Consider the following 26,350-nt stretch of genomic DNA (forward strand, 5'->3'; position numbering starts at 1 on the left):
CCAGTGGTTTCTAACAAATGGCCTGCATGCACAGCCCCGCAACAGTTTTCTGCATCCCGTGATACCTCAAGGATGGGGGGGCTATTAACTAATGAGTGCTTTAATTGTGGAAGTGCTTATTATTACAAAACAGGAGGCCCAGCGGGAGGTGATTATGGCACCACTAGTGCTGCACCAGAATTACTCATCGCTCCCTAGTCCTCGTCTCTGGGCGCCAGCACTGCCCTATGTCCTCAAAGTGTAGAGCTTTAGAATGTAGTTTGTGTAGGCGCTCACTACGACCTGACACTGAGCGACGTCAGGATGAAGTGCAGTGCTGGCGCCAGGACACAGTGCTGTGCTGAAGAGCCAGAGTCCCGCAAGTGAAGAAGGGCACACTGCGCATGCGCTGGATCTGCTATTTCCGTCGGCCCCATAGGAATGAATGGGAGCGGGGGCCGCGCATGCCACATCCAGCCACCACCTTGCAGGGCTCCACTCTCAATATAGGCGTGGGTCCCAGCGATTGGACCCGCACCAATAAGACAATGGGGGCATATCCTAGCGATATGTCCCCATTGTCTATGATGAGACAACCCATTTAAGGGGACAGATCTTGGGTCTGTATTAATCTGGGGGCTGATTTGGGGTGTAATCTGGGGTCTCTATAAATGTGGGGTCTGAGCTGGGGTTTGTATGAATTTGGGGGCTGATTTGGGGTGTAATCTGGGGTCTGTATAAATTTGGGGACCGATCAGAGGTTTATATAAGCTTGTGGGCTGATCTGGGGTTTGTATAAATTTGGGATTTAGGGCTCATGCACACGACCGTTGTTGTTTTGTGGTCCGATTTTCACGGATCCGTTGTTCCGCATCTGAGTTTTTTTTCCTCTGATTTAAGTCCTCTTCCGTTCCGTTACTGCACAAAACATATCCGTATGGTTTCCGTATTTGATCCATTTTTTGCGGATCGGAAAAGGAAACAGTAACTTATTAATCACCAAACACATGAGCAATATAGGCTGGGCATAGCATTTCTACAGTAAGGATCCGCGAAATACGGATGAAATACGGATGACATACGGTAGTGTTCCGTGTGCGTTCCGTATATTTTGTGGACCCATTGACTTGAATAGGGCCTCAGACTGTGATTTGCAGACAATAATAGAAGCGGAATGCACACGGAGTACCTTCCGTTGTTTTTGCGGACCCATTGAAGTAAATGGTTCCGCATACGGTCCGCCAAAAAAGCGGAACGGAAGCGGAAAGAAAATACGTTCGTGTGCATGAGCTCTTAGGCCTCTTGCACACGACCGTATGTTTTTTTCAGTATTTTGCGGTCCGCAAAAAACGGATCCGCAAAAATACGGATGACGTCCGTCTGCATTCAGTTTTTTGCAGAACGGAACAGCTGGCCCCTGATAGAACAGTACTATCCTTGTCCGTTATGCGGACAATAATAGACCATGTTCTATCTTTGAATGGAACAGAAAAACGGAAATACGGAAACGGAAGGCATACGGAGTACCTTAGTTTGTTTTTTACAGATCCATTCAAATGAATGGTTTCGTATACGGAACACAAAAAACTGAACGTAAACGAAAAAAAAAAAGTCTGAGGTCTGTATGAATTTGTGGGCTGATCTGAGGTCAGTAGGAATTTGGGGGTGATCTGTGGTGTGTATGAATTTGGGGGTTTGTATTAATTTTAATGTCTTGTCTGGGGGTCTGCATTAAGAAGTTGTCCAGCCATGTGACATTTATATTTGAAAACTGATTAGAATGCCATAAAAAAGTTGTGAGACCTCTCTCATCTCACTGTTCTCACCACTAGGGGAGCTCTTGATGTCATTCCCAGGAGTGGTGAGTGTGACACACGTGTATTGTATCGTATTTAAAATGCATATGGCCCATCAACTGGAATTTTTTTTTCTATGTGGGGTCTGAAACCCCTGATCTAACCTAAGGCCAGCCCTGCTAATAGGTAGGAGATAACTAAACAGCAGGAGTACTATTACTAATAATGTTATTGCCCAATGGCTTAGGTAGGTTTAGCATAGGACCTGCCTGACCTGAAACCACGCTTGGTAGGCGGCCACAGATGTGTTTTGCTCAAAATATATTGGCTAAGTGTCTCAGATTGTATCATATCAGAGTGAGGACTTTGTCCATATATAATGCTTGCATCTACTTTATTAAGTGCATTATTAACTTATTTCTGTGATTTTCTTCAATAATATGGCCAGGGACATCCCCACTTTATATATCATACCATGCAGGATGTTTTTATCTTTGTTTTTTATTATTTTTGTTCATGTAGTATATGCTTGAGGGAGTGGCACCTTCAAGTGTGAATGCGCTCCTATTTTATCTTGGGAGTAGCATTCCTTTGCACTTTTGCCCTTCCTATCCAATAGAGCGCCTTGATTAGGTGGTACATATGGGTGTGCTTGCTCCTCCTCCCATTGGTTGCTTGATGCACATGGAGGTGACTAGGAGCAGCACACCAGATGTGCGGGGTCTGCGCTCCTGAACATAGAAGCCCAACGGCTTAGGTAGGTTTAGTGTAGGACCCGCCTGACCTGAGGCCACCTTGGCGCTTGGTAGGCAGGCACAGATGTGTTTTGATCAAACTATATTGGCTAAGTGTCTTAGATTTTATAATAATGTTATTACTAGAAAGAAAAGAAAATGCCATAATATTATGATCAGTGAGAGGCTGACCTCAGGGACCCCCTTCAATTTAAAGAACCAAGAAACAGGGGTGCAATTCTTCTACAATGTAGCACTTGGAACATCATACAAATTGTTACTGATTTTATTTGGGATTTTACAAGAAAATTTCCAAATGGTTAAAGGGAACCTGTCCCCTCCAAAAGTGATATAAAACTGCCAGCATTACCTTATAGCAGCCCCCAGTCTGTTATTAATCATGTGTGTGAGCCAGAAATTCGATAATCCATACTTGATAAAAACGCTTTTTTAATCCCCATGAGCGCTCTGTTTCCTGTGAGCTTGAAGTCAAGGGGGCAGCGGCCTCCTTGCTTCAAATCAAGCAAAGCCCACCTCTTACCCATCCCCTTTTGACTGTGATTTACATAATTTTCTATTCTTTGGGATCGCTCAAGTCTGGTGCCTGCGCTGTGCGCCCCTTGTGACTGCACGATCCCGTCTCGGGCTCCCGCAGTCAGCCGGTTCCCTTTAACCCCTTAAGAACTTAGGACGTACCGGTACGCCATGTTTGCCGAGTCCTTAAGGACCCATGACGTACCGGTACGTCCTAAGTTTAAAATTACATTGCTGCGCGGTGGGGGTTAATCGGAACAGGATGTCCGCTGAAATCATTCAGCGGGCATCCTGTCACAACGCCAGGGGGGGGTCATGTGACCCCCACATCAATTGAGACCTGCGGTTTTACCTTATCCGGTGGGCGGCGGTGCCATCGGGTCCCCATGCGGCTGTAGGCAGCGCGATGCCATCCTTAGGCATCTGCGCTGCCTTCTGGTGACGAGCCTGTGAGATCCAGCCCCCTGGATGTCACAGGCCGGAAGCTGTATGAGTAATACACACTGTATTACTCATACAGCCAATGCATTCCAATACAGAAGTATTGGAATGCATTGTAAAAGGGATTAGACCCCCAAAAGATGAAGTCCCAAAGTTGGACAAAAAAGAAAGTAAAAAAAAGTTTAAAAAATTACGTTTTCCCCCACAAAAATTAAAAGTTTCAAGTAAAAATAAACAAAAACGTCATTTTCCCCAAATAAAGTTAAAGAAAATTGGTAGAAAATAGGGGGGAAAAAAGTAGACATATTAGGTATCGCTGCGTCCGTATTGACCGGCTCTATAAACATATCACATGACCTAACCCCTCAGATGAACACTGTAAAAAAAAAAAAACTGTGCTAAATAAACAATTCTTTTGTCACCTTACATCACAAAAAGTACAACAGCAAGCGATCAAAAAGGCGTTTGCCCACCAAAATAGTACCAATCTAACCGTGACCTCATCCCGCAAAAAATGAGCCCCTACCTGAGACAATTGCCCAAAAAATAAAAAAACTATGGCTCAGAATATGGAGACACTAAAACATAATTTCTTTTGTTTTAAAAAAGCTGTTATTGTGTAAAACTTACATAAAATAAAAAAAGTATACATATTAGGTATCGCAGCGTCCGTAATAACTTGCTCTATAAAAATATCACATGACCTATGCCTTCAGGTGAATACCGTAAAAAAAAAAAAAAACGGTGTACAAAAAGGCCATTTTTAGTCACCTTACATCACAAAAAGTGTAATAGCAAGCGATCAAAAAGTCACACGCACCCCAAAATAGTGCCAATAAAACCGCCATCTTATCCCGCAAGGTAATCGCCCAAAAACTGAAAAAATTATGGCTCTCAGACTATGGAAACACTAAAACATGATTTTTTTTGTTTAAAAAAAGAAATCATTGTGTAAAACTTGCATAAATAAAAAAAAAAGTATACATCCTGGTCTATAAAAATAAAACATAATCTAACCTGTCAGATGAATGTTGTAAAATAAATAACAAAAAATAAAAACAGTGCCAAAACAGCTATTTCCTGTTACCTTGCCTCACAAAAAGTGTAATATAGAGCAACCAAAAATCATATGTACCCTAAACTAGTACCAACAATACTGCCACCCTATCCTGTAGTTTCTAAAATGGGGTCACTTTTTTGGAGTTTCTACTCTAGGGGCGCATCAGGGGGGCTTCAAATGGGACATAGCATAAAAAAAAACAGCCCTGCAAAATCTGCCTTCCAAAAACCGTATGGCATTCCTTGCCTTCTGCGCCCTGCCGTGTGCCCGTACAGCAGTTTATGACCACATATGGGGTGTTTCTGTAAACTACAGAATCAGGGCCATAAATATTGAGTTTTGTTTGGCTGTTAACCCTTGCTTTGTTACTGGGAAAAATGGATTAAAATAAAAAATTTGCCCAAAAATTTTAATTCTGAAATTTCATCTCCATTTGCCAATAACTCTTGTGGAACACCTAAAGGGTTAACGACGCTTATAAAATCTGTTTTGAATACCTTGAGAGGTGTAGTTTCTTAGATGGGGGTCACTTTTATGGAGTTTCTACTCTAGGGGTGCATCAGGGGGGCTTCAAATGGGACATGGTGTCAAAAAAAACTGTCCAGCAAAACCTGCCTTCCAAAAACCATATGGCATTCCTTTCCTTCTGCGCCCTGCCGTGTGCCCGTACAGTAGTTTACGACCACATATGGGGTGTTAACTACAGAATCAGGGCCATAAATATTGAGTTTGGTTTGGCTGTTAACCCTTGCTTTGTAACAGGAAAAAAATGATTAAAATGGAAAATCTGCCAAAAAAGTGACATTTTGAAATTGTATCTCTATTTTCCATTAATTCTTGTGGAACACCTAAAGGGTTAACGACGTTTGTAAAGTCAGTTTTGAATACCTTGAGGGGTGTAGTTTCTTAGATGGGGTCACTTTTATGGAGTTTCTACTCTAGGGTTGCATCAGGGGGGCTTCAAATGGGACATGGTGTCAAAAAAAACTGTCCAGCAAAACCTGCCTTCCAAAAACCATATGGCATTCCTTTCCTTCTGCGCCCTGCCGTGTGCCCGTACAGTAGTTTACGACCACATATGGGGTGTTAACTACAGAATCAGGGCCATAAATATTGAGTTTGGTTTGGCTGTTAACCCTTGCTTTGTAACAGGAAAAAAATGATTAAAATGGAAAATCTGCCAAAAAAGTGACATTTTGAAATTGTATCTCTATTTTCCATTAATTCTTGTGGAACACCTAAAGGGTTAACGACGTTTGTAAAGTCAGTTTTGAATACCTTGAGGGGTGTAGTTTCTTAGATGGGGTCACTTTTATGGAGTTTCTACTCTAGGGTTGCATCAGGGGGGCTTCAAATGGGACATGGTGTAAAAAAAAACAGTCCAGCAAAATCTGCCTTCCAAAAACCGTATGACATTCCTTTCCTTCTGCGCCCTGCCGTGTGCCCGTACAGCGGTTTACGACCACATATGGGGTGTTTTTGTAAACTACAGAATCAGGGCCATAAATATTGAGTTTGGTTTGGCTGTTAACCCTTGCTTTGTAACTGGAAAAAAAAAATATTAAAATGGAAAATCTGCCAAAAAAGGGAAATTTTTAAATTGTATCTCTATTTTCCATTAATTCTTGTGGAACACCTAAAGGGTTAACAAAGTTTGTAAAATCAGTTTTGAATACCTTGGGGGTGTAGTTTATAGAATGGGGTCATTTTTGGGTGGTTTCTATTATGTAAGCCTCGCAAAGTGACTTCAGACCTGAACTGGTCCCTACAAATTGGGTTTTGGATTTGCTTCTAAACTTCTAAGCCTTGTAACATCCCCAAAAAATAAAATATAATTCCCAAAATGATCCAATCATGAATTAGATATATGGGGAATACCATATACTTATCTATGTACCTAAAATGGATGAAAACCTCTCTTAGGGCTCTTTCACACTTGCGTTGTCCGGATCCGGCGTGTACTCCACTTGCCGGAATTACACTCCGGATCCGGAAAAACGCAAGTGTACTGAAAGCATTTGAAGACGGAACCGTCTTCAAAATGCTTTCAGTGTTACTATGGCACCCAGGACGCTATTAAAGTCCTGGTTGCCATAGTAGGAGCGGGGAGCGGGGGAGCGGTATACTTACAGTCCGTGCAGCTCCCGGGGCGCTCCAGAATGACGTCAGAGCGCCCCAAGCGCATGGATGACGTGTCCAATGCGATCACATGATCCATGCGCTTGGGCGCCCTGACGTCACTCTGGAGCGCCCGGGGAGCCGCACGGACGGTAAGTATGCTGCTCCCCCGCTCCCCACTACACTTTACCATGGCTGCCAGGACTTTAGCGTCCCGGCAGCCATGGTAACCATTCAGAATAAGTTAAAAGTCGGCTCCGGCAATGCGCCGAAACGACGTTTAGCTTAAGGCCGGATCCGGATCAATGCCTTTCAATGGGCATTAATTCCGGATCCGGCATTGCGGCAAGTGTTCCGGATTTTTGGCCGGAGCAAAAAGCGCAGCATGCTGCGGTATTTTCTCCGGCCAAAAAACGTTCAGTTCCGGAACTGAAGACATCCTGATGCATCCTGAACGGATTTCACTCCATTCAGAATGCATTAGGATAATCCTGATCAGGATTCTTCCGGCATAGAGCCCCGCGACGGAACTCTATGCCGGAAGAAAAGAACGCAGGTGTGAAAGAGCCCTAAGGTTTGCACAACCAGAATGAAGGCATTCCGGCAATCAAACTACACATAATCCATACAGCCCGGAGGATACCGCCGAGCATTGCTGTGTACACAGACGTAAGCCATTCCTGACGGTTTTCTAAAACAGGTGTCACTTTGAATATTAGTGACTCAGTAGACAGAGGCAAGGAAGGACTGTGAGCAGACCGGCAGTCAGGGCTTATTTAAAGGGAACCATGATGAATATAATCAGCACACAGCTCATGACTAGCATTTTCCTTAATGACTACAGTTTTCTAGTCCTGTTAACCCATTCTTCATCAGGTAAAGCGATATTCGGGCAGAGAAGCTATAGTATCATATAGGGAAATGTTGGGCTTAGGAAACCACCTTTAAACACCATTAGTGCACAATACCATCCTGATTAAATTAGGCTACTTTCACACTAGCGGCACAGACCTCCGGCAGGCTGTTCCGTCGGGTGAACAGCCTGTCGGATCCGTCCTGCCACTAAGTGAACGTGTGCCCCTGGACTGCCGCTCCGTCCCCATTGACTATAATGGGGGCGGGGCAGAGTTACGGCCGAGGCACGGCAGCGCACGGCGAGAGGCTACCGGAATAAATGTCGGACATGTCGTAGTTTTATTCCGGCAGCCTCTTGCAGTGCCTCCGCCCCCATTATAATCAATGGGGATGGAGCGGCAGTCCGGGGGCACGCGTTCACTAGCGGCAGGATGGATCCGACAGGCTGTTCACCCGACGGAACAGCCTGCCAGAGGTCCGTGCCGCTAGTGTGAAAGTAGCCTTATTAATATGTTTTTATCGCAGTCAAAGCTCAATATTTGTGATACAGACCTCCAAACCCACTGTGTAAACAAAGATATAAATCATACTGTAACATTCTGTCTGTCTGCAGCTGCCACTAGAAGGAGCATGAGAACTTACCACCAAAATTATAATTAAGGGTAGGTAATCGAAGTTTTGTATACAGTAGAATGCTTAAAGAGGACCTGTCACCTCTCCTGACATGTCTGTTTCAGTAACTGCTTGCATTATTATTCTGGAGCATCTACTCTTATGGCTCTATGTTGCGCCATTCCTTTATTATTCCTGCTAGAAGTTATGAATGAATTGCTAACAGTTTGTGCAGTACGCAGCACTGCAGGGTATTGCGATGGTGAGGTCACGGTTAATAGGCAAACGAGGGTTGCTCTTGGTTACTCACAGTTTATAGAAAGACCCTGGGCAGGCGTACAGCAGTGATGGAGAGGCTGGCACAGTAGTCCTCTGGGGCACTCTCAATGTATAGGGACCAGGCCGGTGTTAGGTGAGGTGCCCTGGGTGTTGCAGGTTTAATGTGCCGGTGGCAAGATCCCTTTAAGTTCGTGACGCCAGTGCCGATAACGGTGGCACACCGATTTATCATAGGAATAATTGAGGAACACGATGTTGTGGTGAACCAAAACTTCCTTTTACTGGAAACAATCTATTTACAGTCTTTTGTTCAGTTCCACAAGCAGGCTCATACAAATGGCAGGCACAATGTTCTTGCAAGATACTCAGAGGGTTAACACACTTACAGATCAGGCTGCACTTTTCCTCAGAAATCCTGTCTGTCTTTATCCCAAGGCCCGTATGCCCTATTATTGGCTTTATCCTTGGTTAGGGAAACTTCCTCAGGTACATATCTCCTTGCATTAAATACAGTCATGTGAAAAAATTAGGACACCCTTTGAAAGCATGTGGTTTTTTGTAACATTTTTAATAAATGGTTATTTCATCTCCGTTTCAACAATACAGAGAGATTAAAGTAATCCGACTAAACAAAGAAAACTGAAGAAAAGTCTTTTCAAGATCTTCTGTAAATGTCATTCTACAAAAATGCCTATTCTAACTGAGGAAAAAGATAGGACACCCTTGCCCCTAATAGCGAGTGTTACCTCCTTTGGCTGAAATAACTGCAGTGAGACGGTTCTTGTAGCCATCTACCAGTCTTCGACATCGGTCTGAGGAAATTTTACCCCACTCCTCAATGCAGAACTTTTTCAGCTGTGAGATGTTTGAGGGGTTTCTTGCACGTACAGCCCTTTTCAAGTCACCCCACAGCATCTCAATGGGATTCAAATCTGGACTTTGACTTGGCCATTCCAGGACTCTCCATTTCTTCTTTTTCAGCCAATCTTTGGTTGATTTACTAGTATGTTTTGGGTCATTGTCATGTTGCATGGTCCAGTTCCGCTTCAGCTTTAATTTTCTAACTGATGGTCTCACATGTTCTTCAAGCACCTTCTGATACACAGTAGAATTCATTGTGGATTCTATGATGGTGAGCTGACCAGGTCCTGCTGCAGCAAAGCAGCCCCAAACCATGACACTTCCACCTCCATGCTTCACAGTTGGTATGAGGTTCTTTTCTTGGAATGCTGTGTTTGGTTTACGCCAAACATGTCCTCTGCTGTTGTGTCCAAATAATTCAATTTTGGACTCATCTGTCCAAAGAACATTATTCCAGAAGTCCTGGTCTTTGTCAACTTTATCGCTGGCAAATGTCAGTCTGGCCTCGATGTTTCTCTTGGAAAGCAAAGGTTTCCTCCTTGCACACCTCCCATGCAAGTTAAACTTGTACAGTCTCTTTCTGATTGTAGAGGCATGTACTTCTACATCAACAGTAGCCAGAGCCTGCTGTAGTTCTCGAGATGACACTTTAGGGTTTTTGGATACCTCTTTTAGCATCTTGCGGTCTGCTCTTGGGGTGAACTTGCTGGGGCGACCAGTCCTGGGCATGTTGGCAGTTGTTTTGAAAGCCCTCCACTTGTAGACTATCTTCCGGACAGTGGAATGGCTGATTTCAAAATCTTTTGAGATCTTTTTAAATCCCTTCCCAGACTCATAGGCTGCTACAATCTTTTTTCTGAAGTCCTCTGACAGCTCTTTTGCTCTCACCATGGTGCTCACTCTCACTTCAACAGTCAGGAGCACACCAAACTAAATGTCTGAGGTTTAAATAGGGCAAGCCTCATTCAACATGCAGAGTAACGATCTACTAATTATGTGCACCTGGTGTGATATACCTGTGTGAGATCTGAGCCAATTTAAGAGGGAATACATGTGAGGGTGTCCTATCTTTTTCCTCAGTTAGAATAGGCATTTTTGTAGAATGACATTTACAGAAGATCTTGAAAAGACTTTTCTTCAGTTTTCTTTGTTTAGTTGGATTACTTTAATCTCTCTGTATTGTTGAAACGGAGATGAAATAACCATTTATTAAAAATGTTACAAAAAACCACATGCTTTCAAAGGGTGTCCTAATTTTTTCACATGACTGTAGACTCTTCTGCCCTTCAGCTCTCTTGTCTGGCTGGAAAACTTCTACTCTGCTCTGCTCTGTACTTGGTGGAAACTGCAGGTTTCTCAGGAGGTAGCCTCTTCTCCTGGTGGCAACTAGAAGCCTGGGCTGTCTAGCTGCATGTCAGAAGCTCACTTCAGCTGCTGCCTAGCTAAAGTACACACTCCCTTCTGACTCTACACTGCAGACCCTCTCCCTGAACAGGACCTGACTATATATATTAGGGGTTCCCTAGCTCCCTCTACAGTCTTGGAGGTGGAACTACACCTTAACAGGCCTGAAACACAGATACAACAGGGAAAAATACACATAAAAGCATAGCAATACACATTAAAATGTGATGTAAAATACAATGCCACTGTTCCACAGGAGGTGGAGAACAACGTGGCCCAATTGACCCTTGTGTAGTGCCCACATTTACCTAGTGGGACACTACATTTGCAATGAAGGTCCAAATGGGTGTTAATGTAACAACTGGGCCACAGGTGAGTGTGGGTGACCAAATGGGTGTAGTAGTAGTTGTACTTACGGTTCTGAAGCTTCCTGGGCTGGTGTGCAGTGATGGGAAGGGCACACCTGTTCTTCCCTTTGGGGCACACTCCAGTTCTGGGGTCTTCCTGTCTGATGACAGTTGAGGTGCCCTTGGTTGCAGAGTTTGAGGTGCAAGGCAAGGTCCCAGTTGTTGTGACCCAGCACTTCTGCGATACAGGAGCAGAAGGCTGCATTACCAAGGGGGAATGTCCATGCACAGTCTGACAAAGGCAGCACTGATTGCAGTGTCAGACTGGGCAGGAACATACCTCCAACTGGTTATACCCATCTGGACCTTCATTGTAAGCTGTGTGGGGATGTGCTCGTGGTAGGCTACGGTAGCGGCGGCAGTATTGAGGCAATCACAGACAGTCTTTGTGATACACCGTGACTTTATTTACACCAAAGGCATAACAGGCAATGTGCAGACCACACAGGTGCATATCCATATAGTGCATAAAACAAAAGTCCTTCTATAGAAAATAAACAGCAAGTTTGAGTCACCTTGTTTTGAACAGACCACAGCAGTTCTGCAGGCTTGTAAGCTACCTGCCTTTGTCTCCCTCAGGCCAGAGCCCCTTCGGCTCGTAGCACCACAGGTCCCAGGACTATCCTTCAATTTGTGTTGCGCCCAGACTCTCCTTCAACAGCACTGACTCTGTCTGTGGAAATCTCCAGCACAGCAAGACACACCCCACCCCCATCATCAGCAGGCTGGGTTCTTTAAAGGCCCAGCTCTACCAAAAACCTGGGCTGGCCGTGGGGAACAGGCACCCCCCCAGCTCTTTACCTGTTCCCAGTAAAAACCGGACACGCTGCGCCAGCAGCATTCGCCGCTGTAACCGCAATGATCCGGTTCTTACTCCACCGAGGCCAGGACCTCTGGTGGCACGTATTGTCCGTCCATTATTATTCCGTGGACTCTCCTACATATCCCCCCCCTTTGTTCACCCCTGAGGGCTTGAACATACTGTTCAAGCCTGAGGGGGTGAACACATGCACAGCAGTGTACCCGGGACAGGGCATCTGCGTTCCCCTGTAAGCGGCCGGCCCTGTGCTCAACAGTGAACTTAAAGTTCTGGAGGGACAAGAACCACCTGGTAACCCGAGCGCTCCCCTCCTTAGCTCGACTCATCCACTGGAGAGGGGAGTGGTCGGTCACCAGACGGAACCTTCTCCCCAGAAGGTAATATCTGAGAGACTCGAGTGCCCACTTGATGGCGAGGCACTCTCTCTCCACAATGCTATACCGGGTTTCTGCTGGGGTAAGCTTGCGGCTTAGAAAAACCACGGGGTGCTCTTCCCCGTTGAGCTCCTGGGAAAGCACAGCCCCTAGTCCTACTCCCGAGGCATCTGTTTGAACTACAAACTCCCGCTTGAAGTCGGGTGTCACCAGAACCGGGGACTCACATAGGGCCGACTTCAAACGGGAGAACGCCTCCTCCTCCTGCTCCCCCCAGCGAACCATCACCGACTTTCTACCCTTCAAGAGGCCAGTTAACGGGGCTGCCAAGGTGGCAAAATGGGGAATGAACCTCATGTAGTACCCAATCAGGCCCAAAAATGACCGTACTTGCTTGGACGTATGAGGCCTGGGCCAATTCCGGATTGCTTCAACTTTATTCACTTGGGGCCTAATGACTCCGCGTCCAATCACATACCCCAAATAGCGAGCTTCCTCTAGTCCCACCGAGCATTTTTTTGGGTTGGCAGTCAACCCCGCCTTCCTTAGAGAATCTATCACTGCCTGAAGTTTTGACAAATGACCCTCCCAGTCCGGGCTAAACACGACTATATCATCCAGATAAGCGGAGGTATACTGGTGATGGGGCTTGAGGACGACATCCATCAGACGCTGGAACGTAGCCGGAGCGCCATGCAACCCAAAAGGCAACACCCTATACTGAAAAAGCCCCTCCGGAGTGACAAAGGCCGTCTTCTCCTTTGCCTCCTCCGTCAGAGGTACCTGCCAGTAGCCCTTCGTGAGATCTAGGATCGAAAAATACCGGGCTTTTCCCAGCCGCTCTATCAACTCGTCCACCCGAGGCATGGGATAGGCGTCAAATTTTGATACCTCATTTAATTTCCTAAAATCATTACAGAACCGTAATGAACCATCCGGTTTGGGAATAAGGACAATCGGGCTAGCCCACTCGCTCTTTGACTCTTCTATGACCCCTAGACGTAGCATCGATCTTACCTCCTGCGAAATGGCCTGTCGCCGAGCCTCTGGTACTCGGTATGGTCTTAGGCGGACTTTCACCCGGGGCTCGGTGACAATGTCATGCTCGATCAAGGTGGTACGTCCAGGAAGGTCAGAGAATACGTCCCTATTCCGACTAACGAATTCTCTCACCTCTTGTGCCTGTTTGGTCGACAGTCCGTCCCCTATCGTCACCCCAGTGGCGTTCTCCGGAACACCTGGTGACCCCGGGTCACTCCCTGCCGTCCAGACAGAGGGCGGGCTGTCTCCAAACAAATTCTCTCTGTCTCTTCAAGGTTTTAGTAGATTCACATGATATACCTGTTCGGGCTTCCGCCGCCCTGGCTGGTATATCCTGTAATCAACTGGGCCCACTTTCTCCTTAACTTCATAGGGTCCTTGCCACCGGGCCAGGAATTTACTCTCGACCGTGGGCACGAGTACAAGAACTCGGTCACCCGCGTGAAATGTCCTTACCCAGGCGGATCGGTTATATACCCGACTCTGGGCCAGTTGTGCCGCTTCCATGTGCTCCCGGACGATCGGCAACACGACCCCTATTCGGTCCTGCATTTTTCCTATGTGCTCTATCACACTTTTATGAGGCGTAGGCTGTTGCTCCCATTCCTCCTTAGCGATGTCCAGTAGTCCACGGGGATGTCGCCCATATAATAACTCAAAGGGCGAGAACCCCGTTGACGCCTGGGGCACTTCCCGTACCGCAAACAAAACATAGGGCAACAGTAAGTCCCAATCTCTCCCGTCCTTAGCCACGACTCTTTTTAGCATGGACTTCAGGGTCTTATTAAACCGTTCTACTAACCCATCGGTTTGGGGATGGTAGACGGACGTGTGCAGGTGTTTAATATTTAATAGCTTACACAATTCCTTTGTTATTTTGGACATAAAGGGTGTCCCCTGGTCCGTCAGAATCTCCTTTGGTATCCCCACCCGGGCGAACATACTCATAAGCTCTTTAGCTATTACCTTGGCCGACGTATGGCGCAATGGGACCGCCTCCGGATAGCGGGTGGCATAGTCTAACACTACCAGTATGTGTTGGTGACCTCGGGCTGACTTAATAATGGGGCCTACCAGATCCATGGCGATCCTTTCGAAGGGCACCTCTATAATGGGCATAGGTACCAGTGGACTGCGATACTGAGGTTGGGGGCTAGTCAGCTGACACACTGGACAGGACTGACAGAACCTCCGGACTTCCTCATAATTCCCAGGCCAATAGAACCGTTGTAGAATTCGCTCCAGCGTTTTCTTAACCCCCAGATGACCACCCAACACATGCGCATGCGCTAAATCCAAGACCATTCGCCGGTAAGACTGGGGCACCACCATTTGTTCCACCACCTCCTGCCTCACCTTGTCTACCCTATATAACAGGTCCTGGTTATAGGCCAGGTGAGGAAATACGGTATCGGCGCCGGGACGCTGGGCAACGCCATTAATCACCGACACACCTTCTCTAGCCCGCAATAACGTCGAATCCTGGAGCTGTGCGGTCCCGAAGGTTTCTCGGGGTACCCCCAGATCCAGGATAGACGAACTTTCTACTGTCTCACCCGCCAATACTTCTAGGGGAAACCGGTCAGGGTTACACTCTACCTCCCCTACGGTGACCCCTACAGCTGGGGCTCCTGCCTCGGGGTCCTCGGGCTCGGGACCTGGACATTTTTCTTCCCCACAGGTAGGCAACCTGTTCCTCCACAAAGTCCAGAACAGGGGAAAGTCCCTCCCCAATATTGCGGCATAAGGGAGCCGTCTCCCCACTCCGACGACATGTGGTACCTCCTTCCCACACACCGCCAGGGTAACCTTAGTGGTGGGATACTCCCGGCGATCCCCATGTATACAGACAATGGTAAGGGTTCGCCTATCTGGGAGTTTTTCCGTTACCAGCGATTCATGGACCAGAGTTACCAGGCATCACACACCGGAGGGGTGTCCGCAGCCAGCAGGGGGTCAGCTATATACACCGGTTGGGCATAAAAAAAAGGACCGGCGAGCAAACCCGCAGTCCATGGGTTAGGATGCCCTAGGGCAGTTGGCTGCCACATGTCCCCAATCCTGACAATGCCAACATCTGATCCTCGCAGCCTCCCTCCTCCCCAGGGTATTCCTCCCACGGACTGGAGAGCCACTCCCCTCATTATGAGGTGGGATCCCTTTTTCAGGATCCCTGGTCGGCAACGGGGGCTGACGTGACTTCGGTAGTACCGCTGAGTCCCGCACCAAATCCTGAGTGGCCATATACCTCTCCACCAGGCTAACCAGTTGTTCCAGGTTGCCTGGATCGCCTTGTCCCACCCAGCGCTGTATGGCTCTCGGGAGGGTACGCACGAACTTGTCGACCACGACCCTTTCAACCATCTGAGAAGGGCTCAATATTTCAGGCTGAAGCCATTTTTTTACTAGGTGAAGTAAGTCATAGGCTTGTGACCGGGTGGGTCGGGACTCGGCAAACACCCACTGATACACCCTGTGCGCTCGCACATAGGTGTTTACCCCCAACCTGGCCAACACCTCACTTTTTAGCCTCTCATAGTCCTTGGCCTCATCGCGGCTGAGGTCAAAATAGGCCTTTTGTGCGTCCCCCACCAGAAAAGGCGCCACCACCTCGGCCCACTGTTCCAATGGCAGCCTCTCTTGCTCCGCGGTTCTTTCGAACACCGTCAGGAATGCCTCTATATCATCTTCCGGACCCATTTTCCTCAGGGCGGATCGGACTTTATCCCTGGCGGTAGACACAGTCGGGGTTGTTGCGGTTGAAACTCCTTGCAGGGATGTTCGCACCAACTCTTGCATGGCTACCAGCTGCTGCATTAGGAGATTGTTTGTTTGCTGCTGTGCACACATAGCCTCCTCATGTCTTTTTTGCTGTAGCTCATTATTTTCCCTCTGAGCCTGCAATGCCTGGTGCTGCTGTAGATTACTCTGAATCTGGTGCTTAATGGCCTCCTCCATCTTGTCAGGAACCATAAAACTTGCAGGCCTGATATATGACATGCAGTCCAACACAACTTTTGCCTCAGGCCTGCCTCACTGCAGGAATGCCCGCATCCTCCACCAATTGTGGGGATGTGCTCGTGGTAGGCTACGGTAGCGGCGGCAGTATTGAGGCAATCACAGACAGTCTTTGTGATACACCGTGACTTTATTTACACCAAAGGCATAACAGGCAATGTGCAGACCACACAGGTGCATAAAACAAAAGTCCTTCCATAGAAAATAAACAGCAAGTTTGAGTCACCTTGTTTTGAACAGACCACAGCAGTTCTGCAGGCTTGTAAGCTACCTGCCTTTGTCTCCCTCAGGCCAGAGCCCCTTCGGCTCGTAGCACCACAGGTCCCAGGACTATCCTTCAATGTGTGTTGCGCCCAGACTCTCCTTCACCAGCACTGACTCTGTCTGTGGAAATCTCCAGCACAGCAAGACACACCCCACCCCCATCATCAGCAGGCTGGGTTCTTTAAAGGCCCAGCTCTACCAAAAACCTGGGCTGGCTGTGGGGAACAGGCACCCCCCCAGCTCTTTACCTGTTCCCAGTAAAAACCGGCCCGGACACGCTGCGCCAGCAGCATTCGCCGCTGTAACCGCAATGATCCGGTTCTTACTCCACTGAGGCCAGGACCTCTGGTGGCACGTATCGTCCGTCCATTATTATTCCGGGGACTCTCCTACAGCTGCTTATAATTCCTTTATAAGTTCTAGCAGAAATAATAAAGAAATGGCACAACAAAAGAATAGATGGTCCAGAAATGTTATTACAAGGGGAATGCAAGTATTGTAGTTGCTAAAACAGACATTTCAGAAGTTACAAGTAGAGTTGAGCGGACACCTGGATGTTCGGGTTCGGCAGGTTCGGGTTCAAGACCTGAACTTGACCCGAACTTGACCCCGAACCCCATTGAAGTCAATGGGGACCCGAACTTTTGAGCACTAAAATGGCTGTAAAAATGTCATGGAAAGGGCTAGAGGGCTGCAAAAGGCAGCAAAATGTGCTTAAGAGCATGGCAAATGCTCTGCAAACAAGTGGATAGGGAAATGAATTAAAAAAACATAAAAGACCTTAAAAAATAAAAATTAGGAATGATGTAGGAGGAAGAGGTTGAGGAGGCGATGAATGGGTGGATGTGGCCGTGTAGGCTCACGTGGCGGTCTAGGTGGAAGCGGCGGCGAAGGAGGAATAGGTAGCCAACAGAGATGTGTGTTATTTTGCATTTTTACATAGGGGTATCCCCCAAAATATTGGGACATATTGCACTTGAGTACAAGGATGGATGGTTGAGGCTGTTAGAACTGTCTATTCTGCACAAGGTACAGACAAGTCCTGAGGGATCCAAGCCTGGTTCATTTTAATGAACGTGAGCTTGTCCACGTTGGCTGTGTTCAGGGGAGGGCTGGCACCCTTAGTCCTGGGGGGCAAATCCAGTCAAGTGGCCCATTTTAGCCCCGCCCATTATTGAAAGCCCCTCCTACATATACTAGGCCACTCCCAACAAACACTGTACAGCTGACATTCTATAGTTGAGGCCTGTCTCTACACATTATACGGAGAGGGGAGGGTCTGTCCTGGCTGCACTGCCTGCTTCAAATTATGCAATAAACAGCAGGCTACAGCCAGGAAGCTCCTCCCTCCCCAGATCCTGCTCAAGGCCTGTGGTTCCCCCCACCATCTGCCACCCGCCCGTGGCCTGCTGCCCCCTTTCGCCATCCTCACCCAGCTCTGAATCCTCCTTCTGCAAATGGCAGGGGGAGGAGTCGGAGCATCTCTTCTCCTACATAGCGCCCCATACCTCCTACATCCAGTGATGTCACCTTTGTTGTAGACGTTCTCTTTCTTTATCTTCTCCATTCAGACCAGACCGCCATGATGATTTTTCTGCCATCTCCCGTCTCTGCAGAGATTGAGAAACAGACATTAGTTTCCCACATTTCCATCATCTTCACATCTTCTGAACACCCTTTCCTGCCACCCCCAATACTATACTGCAGAAACAGTCCCTCTGGAAATACTACTACCACACATATAGTGCCCCCTTAAACAATTATTGGCACACAGTGCTCTAAAAAATAACTGCGCCCAGACACTAGGAGTATAAAGATAATGTCCCTCAAAAATAATTGTGCTAAGCTGATACTATGCCAGGGTGCCCCCAAAGTAACAGTGCTCCCCAAAATCCCACCAATAGAAATAGTTCTCTGCCAGAGCACACTTAGTAGTAATAATGCCCCTATAGTGCCCTAGTAATCATGTTCCTCATAGCCCCCCAGTAGTAGTAAAGCTCCCCATAATACCCCCTAGTAGTAATAATTCTCCCTATATGACAGTACATGAAATACCCCCGCTTAGTGCCCGCAGTTGAGCTAATGTCCCCATAATGTATGCCAGTATAAAATACCACTATATAGTGCCCCAGTAAATGCCCTCATAGTGCTCCTCTCCCCCTTCCCCATAGTGCCCCCCATAATATGCCAGTAAAAAAATGCCCCTTCTTAGCGCCCCCAGCAGATGCCCCTATAGTGCTCCTCTCCCCCACAATGTGCAAGTAAAAAATGCCCCTTCTTAGTGCCACCATATGCCCCAATAGTGCTCCACTACCCCATAGTGCCCCCAAATAATGCCCCATAGTGCCGCTCTCCCCTATAGTGCCTCCCATAATGTGCCAGTAAAAAATGCCCCCTTAGTGCCACCAAATGCCATAGTGCGCCCCATAATGTGCCAATAAAAAAGGCCCCTTTAGAGCCCCCACTTCCCCATAGTACACCCAAATAATGCCCCTATAGTGACACCAGATGCCCCATAGTGCCGCTCTCCCCTATAGTGCCCTGCATAATGTGCCAATAATTAAAAAAGCCGCTTTAGAGCCCCCAGATACCCCCAGAGTGCTCCTCTCCCCCATGGTGCCCCCCATAATGTGCCAGTAAGAAATGCCCCCATAGTGCCCCCCCCCCATAGTGCCAGCTCCTCCCATAGTGACAGCTCCCCTCAGTGCCAGCTCCCCCCCATAGTGCCAGCTCCCCCCATAGTGCCAGCCCCCCATAGTGCCAGCTCCCCCTATAGTGCCAGCTCCCCCCATAGTGCCAGCCCCCCCCCATAGTGCTAGCTCCCCTCCCATAGTGCCAGCCCCCCCATAGTGCTAGCTCCCCCATAGTGCCAACCCCCCTATAGTGCCAGCTCCCCCTATAGTGCAAGCTCCCCCCATAGTGCCAGCTCCCCCCATAGCCATAGTTCCAGCTCCCCCATAGCCATAGTGCCAGCTCCCCCATAGTGCCAGCTCCCGCCGGAAAAAAAAAAAAAACACTACTTACCTCCATCAGCAGCGATGCAGGCCTCTTCTGGCCTGTGTCCCTGCTGTGTGCTGCCCGCCTCAGGCGGCGCGATGATAATGACGTCATCGCGCTGCCTGAGCCGGCCTCTGATAGGCTGCAGGCATTAGTGCCTGCGGCCTATCAGAAGAACAGGGGAGGGACACACCTCTCCCTCCCCTGCCTCACAGCACAGCCATCTGTATCGCTGTCCTGAGGAGATGAATATGGAGATGAGCGCTTCCACAATGGAAGCACTCATCTCCTACTGCCCGCCGCCACTGCTGCCCGCCGTCACTGCTGCCCGCCGCAATTACATCCAGGCAGGGCCGCGCCGCCTGTGGTGATCGGCAGTGCAGCCCTGAGGAATAAAAAAAAATATATATATATATATATATACAGAAGGAAAAATCCAAGGCAGCACACAAGTTATCCGTGAAAAAAAGGGTGTTTATTAACCCATGTGGACAGCAACGTTTCAGCTCTCTCACTGGAGCCTTTGTCAAGCCATAGTGGTCAGTGCAACATCAGGTGCTTATAAAGCATGCAAATTTACAACCATTTCATTACATGATTATACATCAATTACATGAAAAACTGTAAAATATTCCAGTGAACATAACATCATAAAGTGAAATTGTACACAGTGCGTTCAAACACTGTATTATATATAGAACAGTGTCACCAATAATACTTAAAAAACATCCACCTACATGATTGTGATACATGCATATCATAAGGCAATCATCAGTGCCAGGTGCCCCTAGTTGTGTTAATGACAAAACAGTAAAATCTTTAACATATTTACTTCTGGATGTCCCATGTGCAGCGGAAGATCGCAGGACCCGTTCGGCGTCCGGAACTCGGCATTGCGCATGCGCGAGACAAGCTTCATCCCGCGAGCTGTTCTGGGTAAGCGGAGATCGGCGGCCCACATCCAATATGGCCACACGGCAACACAGGCGAACTGGGCATGCTCATTCCCCACACTGGGCGGGTAGTCAAACGGCGTACACAGCGATCATGTGAGGAGTCACATGATACCATCACTAGGCAACGGACCTGTCAAACTTTACTTATAGAGCTACAACAACGTAGCATACGGGGGTACAGCGGATCAATCCAAATCTGTGGCACACACCACTTCCACATGTTGCCGCCTCGTCCCCAAATGTTATACAGGTTCAGGTCCATCTACCATCTCCATTCACACTTCGGCTCTCCGAGTATGCAGCCTCCATATAAAATATAATCAGAGGCAGCAAAATATGGGGTATTTCGTGAACACAGGTGTGCCCATAAGTTAACACCTTGTCACAGCATCACCAATAGGAGAGCCAAGTTGATGCAGTCACACAATACAAGAATTCACCATCCCCACCGTGCGTGTAATGTGGAAGTTCGCTGCCACAGAGCGCCTGCGTCACCAAGCACCACCCACAGATGCGGGCCCCCGACGTCCGCCCCTCCACAACCCAGCGATCAAAAAGCCTGTATAGATGTTGAAACGCCGTACCAGTCATGCCGTCCTCCAGTGCCCAAGCATGCCATCCATTGTAAAATAAAGTGTCACTTTGATCTACAAAGAAGTGATAAATATAAAAACAATATTAATTATTAGCTTAAACTATAGCAATTGCACTTGTATATGACCTTACACAAGAGAGAAGAGGCTCAATTTTCCAGAACCCCACAAATAAGACAAAGCAAGGGACACCACACATCACTCGGACAACCCACATCAACAGACATACATATAGGGAAACAGACATACAACATAAACAGAGACATCAGACCACCCTAAAATCAACGTTGAGCCCTGCTGGTTTAAGAGTCTTCAACTCGTAAATCCAGTAGAGCTCCCTTCTTTTCAGACGTGTCGTCCTGTCCCCACCCCGTCTGGGTAAGGGCACTTGTTCTAGAATCCTAAATTTTAAATCCCGTTCCTGATGGCCTACATCTGTAAAGTGCTTAGGAACAGGTAAGTCCAGCCTCTTCTTCCTTATGGTATATCTATGTTGATTCAACCTTGTTTTGACATCCCAGGTTGTTTCCCCGACATACCAAAGTCCACAAGGACAGGTTAGCAGGTAGACAACATAGGATGAATCACATGTAAGGTATTGTTTAATACAGATTGTTTTCCCAGTAGCTGGATTAACAAAGGAGTCACCCTTAATCATATAGGGGCAATTGACACAACTACAGCACGGATAGCAGCCCCTCCGTGTGGAGCCAAAATACGTGCTGCAGTCAACCTTCCTGGATCCAACATCTGTTCTCACCAATTTGTCACCTAGATTTCGGCTTCTCCGAAAGGAACATAATGGCGGTATCTTGAATTCGTCTATATGGTCAAAACCACTGGCCAAAATCGGCCAGTGCTTTCTAACAATAGTGGATAACCGAGGGCTACTAGTACAGTAGTCTGTAACTAACGGTATCCTTGATGTGGAAATCTTAGACTTGACTGGGTCACCATCCTTCATCCTCACTTCAGTTTTGGTAATACTTTCCCTGACAAGCTTTTTAGGATAACCTCTAGATTGAAATTTTTTAGCCATCTCGGCTAGCCGTTGGTCCCTAGTTGGACCTGGCTCAACTATCCTGGCCACTCGTAACATCTGACTGTATGGGAGGGACTTAATCATTGGCCGCGGGTGGTGGCTCTCATATCTGACAATAGTATTTTTGTCCGTAGGTTTCACAAAGAGGTCAGTAGACAGGGAGTCTCCCTGAATAGTCACCTCAGTGTCAAGAAATTGTATTCTCTCATGTGAATAGATCAAGGTAAACTTGACGCTGGGGTCAATCTCATTCAGGAATGAGTGGAAAGCCATGAGGTCCTCTGTGGCGCCCACCCATATCAAAAAAACATCATCTATGTAACGCCACCACCCCAGCACATGGCTGAAGTGGCGGCATCCATAGACGTGAGAGTTTTCCAAATGTGTCATATATATATTTGCATAGGTGGGCGCCACATTGGACCCCATCGCTGTCCCCCTCAACTGTACATAGTAATCATCCTGAAATAGGAAATAATTTCTGAAAAGAATAAATCTCAATAATCCCAATAAAAATGACCTGCATTCCTCAGTGTAGGCCGTCTGCATAAGACATAGTTCCACTGCATGGAGCCCCAATTCGTGCTCGATTGACGTGTATAAACTACACACGTCAAAGGACGCAAGAATGGCACCATCAGGGATTCTCAGATCCTTGATCTTCACCAAAAAATCACTGGTATCCCTTATATAGGATCTGGCGGACACGGCAAACGGCCGCAAGATCCTATCAAGGAAGATAGCTGGATTACAAAACAAAGAGCCCCTACCGGACACAATAGGTCGGCCCGGGGGGGCACGCAAATCCTTGTGTATCTTCGGAAGCGTATATAATATTGGGGTCATTGGCTTTTCACATAACAAGTAACTACACAATTTCTCATCTATAATGCCACCAGATTTGGCCTGTAATAACATATCCCTGAGTTCCCTCAGTAAATTAAACTTAGGGTCATGAGAGACCCGCTGATACACATTTCTGTCCGCCAACTGTGATAGAATTTCTTGCACGTAGAGATCCGTGTCCATTACCACAACCCCACCACCCTTGTCAGCAGACTTGATGGTGAGGCTGCGGTTTGCAGACAGATCTCTAACGGCTTTGATGTCCTCAGACGTCATGTTAGCATGGCCCACAGGATTCGCTGTCAATTCACGCTTCAATTTGTCTATGTCTCGCCCTACTGCCAGAGTGAAAGCCTCAATGGCAGGGTGGTGTGACACAGGAGTAAAGTCACTTTTTAGGAAAAGTCCCGTATCATGTAAAGTTAATTCACTTGTTCTTATATTATCAATACGTGATCTATCCTGTTGCTCAGAGGCCCACACCTTCAATTTAATCATGCGATAGAATTTTTGTAAATCTAGTTCAACATTGAACCAGTTGGTTGTGGCCACCGGGCAAAAGGATAGTCCCTTGTTTAAAACATGAATCTGTTCACTGGTAAGTGTGGTAGAAGATATGTTTACCACTGTATTTTCTTCCTTTCTTTCACCGTCCTTGGTCTCTGGGATCTGGGTGCCCGCTCTCTTTCTCCACTTGTGCTGGCGCCGGCCGCCCCGCCGGAGTCTCCTGGTCCTGTACTCTGCTCCGGAAAAGAAGGACGAGAAACTCCACTCCTAGGGGAAAATGCAGCACCCTTCTCTTTGGAACCTGGGTGTGTGTTTCTGTTATCACTCGCCATGGCTGGGGTTCTCTTTTCTCCAATCGGTCTCCGATTTTTTCTCAGATCGCCTTGCCAATTATAAACATAGCCAGTGGCATAGTCGTCCATATCCCTGGACCATTTACTTCGTTTTTTTGCCTGGAGATCCCCCTTAAATTTTTCAAGAAATACAGCACTAGCTGACATATAGGTGTCAAAATCCTCTTGGGAAAGCATCAATTTAAGTTGGTCAGTGAGGGCTTGTGTACTAGCCCCTGTGATGGATAATTCCTTTTGCAAAAATTCTATATTCAATAACATAAAGTCAAAAGCATATTTATTAGAAATTTGTGTGAATCTCGCACAAAACTCAGAATTATTTAAAAACAAGTCCGGTCTAAGGTGCGAGCGCATACCTCTCGGTATTCTATGGAGGCGATGGTATTCGCTTAGCGTTTGCAGATGTAAATCCAAATTAATGGAACGTTTTGAATCATACTCCAGCTTTTTCTTGACGTCTAAAACAGAAGGAGCGGATAGGAAGGAGACATCTCTCACCGTGTTCTGGAAAATTCTCTCCTCATCTTCTCTCGTGTAAGAAAACACATCAGGGTTACCGGTAGTTACATTATCATTCATGATGATGGTGCAAAAACAGCGTCAAGTTTACCTTGATCTATTCACATGAGAGAATACAATTTCTTGACACTGAGGTGACTATTCAGGGAGACTCCCTGTCTACTGACCTCTTTGTGAAACCTACGGACAAAAATACTATTGTCAGATATGAGAGCCACCACCCGCGGCCAATGATTAAGTCCCTCCCATACAGTCAGATGTTACGAGTGGCCAGGATAGTTGAGCCAGGTCCAACTAGGGACCAACGGCTAGCCGAGATGGCTAAAAAATTTCAATCTAGAGGTTATCCTAAAAAGCTTGTCAGGGAAAGTATTACCAAAACTGAAGTGAGGATGAAGGATGGTGACCCAGTCAAGTCTAAGATTTCCACATCAAGGATACCGTTAGTTACAGACTACTGTACTAGTAGCCCTCGGTTATCCACTATTGTTAGAAAGCACTGGCTGATTTTGGCCAGTGGTTTTGACCATATAGACGAATTCAAGATACCGCCATTATGTTCCTTTCGGAGAAGCCGAAATCTAGGTGACAAATTGGTGAGAACAGATGTTGGATCCAGGAAGGTTGACTGCAGCACGTATTTTGGCTCCACACGGAGGGGCTGCTATCCGTGCTGTAGTTGTGTCAATTGCCCCTATATGATTAAGGGTGACTCCTTTGTTAATCCAGCTACTGGGAAAACAATCTGTATTAAACAATACCTTACATGTGATTCATCCTATGTTGTCTACCTGCTAACCTGTCCTTGTGGACTTTGGTATGTCGGGGAAACAACCTGGGATGTCAAAACAAGGTTGAATCAACATAGATATACCATAAGGAAGAAGAGGCTGGACTTACCTGTTCCTAAGCACTTTACAGATGTAGGCCATCAGGAACGGGATTTAAAATTTAGGATTCTAGAACAAGTGCCCTTACCCAGACGGGGTGGGGACAGGACGACACGTCTGAAAAGAAGGGAGCTCTACTGGATTTACGAGTTGAAGACTCTTAAACCAGCAGGGCTCAACGTTGATTTTAGGGTGGTCTGATGTCTCTGTTTATGTTGTATGTCTGTTTCCCTATATGTATGTCTGTTGATGTGGGTTGTCCGAGTGATGTGTGGTGTCCCTTGCTTTGTCTTATTTGTGGGGTTCTGGAAAATTGAGCCTCTTCTCTCTTGTGTAAGGTCATATACAAGTGCAATTGCTATAGTTTAAGCTAATAATTAATATTGTTTTTATATTTATCACTTCTTTGTAGATCAAAGTGACACTTTATTTTACAATGGATGGCATGCTTGGGCACTGGAGGACGGCATGACTGGTACGGCGTTTCAACATCTATACAGGCTTTTTGATCGCTGGGTTGTGGAGGGGCGGACGTCGGGGGCCCGCATCTGTGGGTGGTGCTTGGTGACGCAGGCGCTCTGTGGCAGCGAACTTCCACATTACACGCACGGTGGGGATGGTGAATTCTTGTATTGTGTGACTGCATCAACTTGGCTCTCCTATTGGTGATGCTGTGACAAGGTGTTAACTTATGGGCACACCTGTGTTCACGAAATACCCCATATTTTGCTGCCTCTGATTATATTTTATATGGAGGCTGCATACTCGGAGAGCCGAAGTGTGAATGGAGATGGTAGATGGACCTGAACCTGTATAACATTTGGGGACGAGGCGGCAACATGTGGAAGTGGTGTGTGCCACAGATTTGGATTGATCCGCTGTACCCCCGTATGCTACGTTGTTGTAGCTCTATAAGTAAAGTTTGACAGGTCCGTTGCCTAGTGATGGTATCATGTGACTCCTCACATGATCGCTGTGTACGCCGTTTGACTACCCGCCCAGTGTGGGGAATGAGCATGCCCAGTTCGCCTGTGTTGCCGTGTGGCCATA

This window comes from Bufo bufo, chromosome 1, assembly GCF_905171765.1.
Source record: "Bufo bufo chromosome 1, aBufBuf1.1, whole genome shotgun sequence".
NCBI lineage: Eukaryota > Metazoa > Chordata > Amphibia > Anura > Bufonidae > Bufo > Bufo bufo.